The sequence below is a fragment of the Akebia trifoliata genome, chromosome 4 (assembly GCF_017979445.1).
Source record: "Akebia trifoliata isolate Shusen 1 chromosome 4, ASM1797944v1, whole genome shotgun sequence".
NCBI lineage: Eukaryota > Viridiplantae > Streptophyta > Magnoliopsida > Ranunculales > Lardizabalaceae > Akebia > Akebia trifoliata.
This window is the reverse complement of record NC_141378.1, coordinates 33,038,192-33,041,758: the sequence shown is the minus strand read 5'-3', so window position 1 is coordinate 33,041,758 and position 3,567 is coordinate 33,038,192. Positions and strand designations below refer to the sequence as shown.

Sequence of the window (3,567 nt, the reverse complement as noted above, 5' to 3'; positions counted from 1 at the left end):
CCTGAAGTATCTCTTTATCTAGTGTTCCTTTGTTAGAATTATGGCTCACTTCAATAGTAATTTTAACATCCTTGGGGTTGGGATGGTTTATACGGTTAGATGTATAATCCAAAAAAGGAGTTGCCTTTGAAGATTATAAAATGTTGCAGTCTTTAATGGAGAGAAGTAGAAAATTATTCCTCAGATGAAGTTGGAGTTAATCACGAAGACAAATTTCCCAATGTCACTAGAAAAGTGAGGCCTGAAAGGGGTGGGAGACGACACTATCCATATTGTTTGTAGAGTATTCTTGAGGTGGTGCAAAATTATTTGAGAATATTACAAATAGTGCATTAGGATTCCATTCTCACTTTTCAAAAACGAGTTCCAATCTATAACACAAGGTCTTACACTTGTGCCGCAAAAGTGCAAGCACATCATAAATGAAAACAGATTCCAAAATCCCACATTCAGCTTCAATATTGGAGAATTAAAAGAAGGCTCACTTGGAGAGATTAATGTGTCATCATCAGTCAATGAATCACATGTACACCCTTGATCTTAGACACAACAATGTATTTTCTTTTTTTAAGAAATTTGAACAGTATTAGGGAAATAGGATGGGATTTAAACTTACACACATAAATCATATAAGATATGGGGTATGCCCCAAGAAGCACAATATAATTTATTTATTTATTTTAACTTTTAACAGCTCTCGCTTACATAGAAAAAAAAAATACATACAGCAATTAACATGTGTGCCTACTTTGTTAATTGCTTAGATTTCGGATGGTCAATCACAAACTCCAAGAAGCTCAGTACAGTATATTGTCCTACTTTTAACACCACTCGCTTACAGAGAAACAAGGAAGAAGACACCAACATACATGCATGCCTACTTTGTTAATTGCTTAGATTGCGGATGGTCTACCGTGAACTCCAAGGACGGTGACTACTAGCAAACACGGCTGTTGATAACTTTTTCTCTTGTTAATTCTGGTACGTTCCATCAACATTAGAATCTTCGCTGGAACTGCAAATCAAAAAAAGGGAAAAAAATTTGAAAGATATATCACCTGATCAGATGTAATAAGACTTTGACAACCGAAATCATAATAGAAAGAAATAAAGAAAAATTAAAATCATCTTCGAACAATGAGAAAAAGATATCTTAATAAATCATATTAACTGAAAAACAATTAATTCTATCATGTATGGGATGGGATAACTTTAGGTAATAAATTGTACAAAGAAATAAAGAGAATATGGATGAAAGGAATAGTAGTTGCTGACCTTCAGTTTGCTAATAAGACAGGTTGGGATCGGACCATTGACCTCATGGTTACAGTGGAGATCATCCAATTATACTCCAGCATCTTCGAAGGATTTTTTTGAATTTTTTTGGGAGGTCCCTTGAGCTACAAGTGCAATATTTAATTAAAATCATACTTTCAACAATGAAAAGGTAAATGCGAAAGCAAAGAAAAAGTAACATTTAAAGCGACTAAGCATTATTGAAAGACATCTGACTACAGATCTCCATATATAATTTTTTCTTGAAAAGAAATATAAAAATAAGAATATTGTGTACAATTAAAAGACATCTAACCCTCATCAATCTCACAACTGTTTTTGTTGCCCATCATCTAGGTTCTCCTATGGAGATTCCCCCTAGGTTTCTTAAGTTCTTGTATTTTTCTTATGGCTGAAAGGATTTATCTGAATAAAAAAGATATTTTATTAGACACAGCTAATAGAAAAATTATCAAGAAAATCCAAATCCATTGTTAAAATATATTTTTGAAAAATCATTAAAAACTAGTCTAATTTCTACACTTGATGAGCCAAATCACGTTCAGCATCCATAGGTATTACAGGAATTAAATAACACTTCAACAAAACACGTAACCATTTATATATATCAGAAAACAATGACTTTCAATCACATAAAATAAAGTATAGATCAGACCGAAAGAACGACTCACCACTGACATATCACTCAAAGTGGTTAAGACAAAAGAAGAACTCGGTTAGGGTTTGGGTGCGAGATGGGAACCTTGGAGAAGAGATTAATGGTTCTGAAGAAAGTTAAGTCTAACGTGTTTGGCGCAAGGATCCCAAAGGTCCTTTTATAAAAGAAAAAATGTAAGAGCTTGGAGGCAACTACCTACCAAAAATGTGACATGTCATATAGAGTAAATTGTGGTTGGTGAGATTTTGTTTCCATTTCAGATCTCAAAAAAGGGCTTTGTTAATGTGTGCCCTAGGGGCATATTTTAAGACGCATTAAATACACATGGAATTGAACCTTTCAAAGTATTTTGTTAAAAAAAAATTTAGTGTGCAGTTTAGGGAAGAAAATAAATTTTGAAGTTGCATTTAATTTTTTTAGTGCATTTTAGGTAGGAAAATGCATTTTGAAGGTGGATTTAATGTTTTTTAGAGCATTTTAGGTAGGAAAATAAATTTTGAAGGTGTATTTAATGCATCGTGACATGTACCCATCAAAAAATATTATTTTGCATGAACATTTAATGTGAGATCTATGTGACAAGATATGTGAGGTGTAGGAGGTAGATTTTAGCCCACTTTAAGATCTAACTTCATTGATAAATTCTATTTTAACGATGTTAGAATATTTTGAGTTCAAATTTATTTTAGATGACCATCGTTAAGTATTGTTGGATTATAGAAATTTAGAAACATTAAAATCGTTAAAATTTCTTTTATAAAAGAAAAAATGTAAGAGCTTGGAGGCAACTACCTACCATAAATGCGACACATCATATAGAGTAAATTGTGGTTGGTGAGATTTTGTTTCCATTTAGATCTCAAAAAAGGGCTACGTTAATGTGTGCCCTAGGGGCACATTTTAAGACACATTAAATACACATGGAATTGAACCTTGCAAAGTATTTTGTTAAAAAAAAAATTTAGTGTGCAGATTAGGGAAGAAAATGAATTTTGAAGTTGCATTTAAGTTTTTTAGCGCATTTTAGGTAGGAAAATGCATTTTGAAGGTGGATTTAATGTTTTTTTTAGTGCATTTTAAGTAGGAAAATAAATTTTGAAGGTGTATTTAATGCATCGTGACATGTACCCATCAAAAAATATTCTTTTGCATGAACATTTAATGTGAGATCTATGTGACAAGATCTGTGAGGTGTAGGAGGTAGATTTTAGCCCACTTCCCAAAGTGTATAAGATCTAACTTCTTTGATAAATTCTATTTTAACGATGTTAGAATATTTTGAGTTCAAATTTATTTTAGATGACCATCGTTAAGTATTGTTGGATTATAGAAATTTAGAAACATTAAAATCGTTAAAATTTCTTTTATAAAAGAAAAAATGTAAGAGCTTGGAGGCAACTACCTACCATAAATGCGACACATCATACAGAGTAAATTGTGGTTGGTGAGATTTTGTTTCCATTTCGATCTCAAAAAAGGGCTTTGTTAATGTGTGCCCTAGGGGCACATTTTAAGACACATTAAATACACATGGAATTGAACCTTTCAAAGTATTTTGTTAAAGAAAAATTTAGTGTGCAGATTAGGGAAGAAAATAAATTTTGAAGTTGCAT

General features: G+C 32.0%; 1 long non-coding RNA gene across 1 annotated transcript; it reads right to left on the bottom strand.

Annotated features, from left to right (window-relative positions):
• Positions 1-635: 635 nt before the first annotated feature.
• LOC147404759 (uncharacterized) lies at positions 636-2,071 on the bottom strand. The gene is made up of 3 exons (XR_015177254.1): positions 1,968-2,071; positions 1,276-1,400; positions 636-1,015 (listed from the first exon to the last, which is right to left on the bottom strand). It is a non-coding gene; the product is annotated as an uncharacterized LOC147404759 (long non-coding RNA).
• Between the last annotated feature and the right edge of the window lie 1,496 nt (positions 2,072-3,567).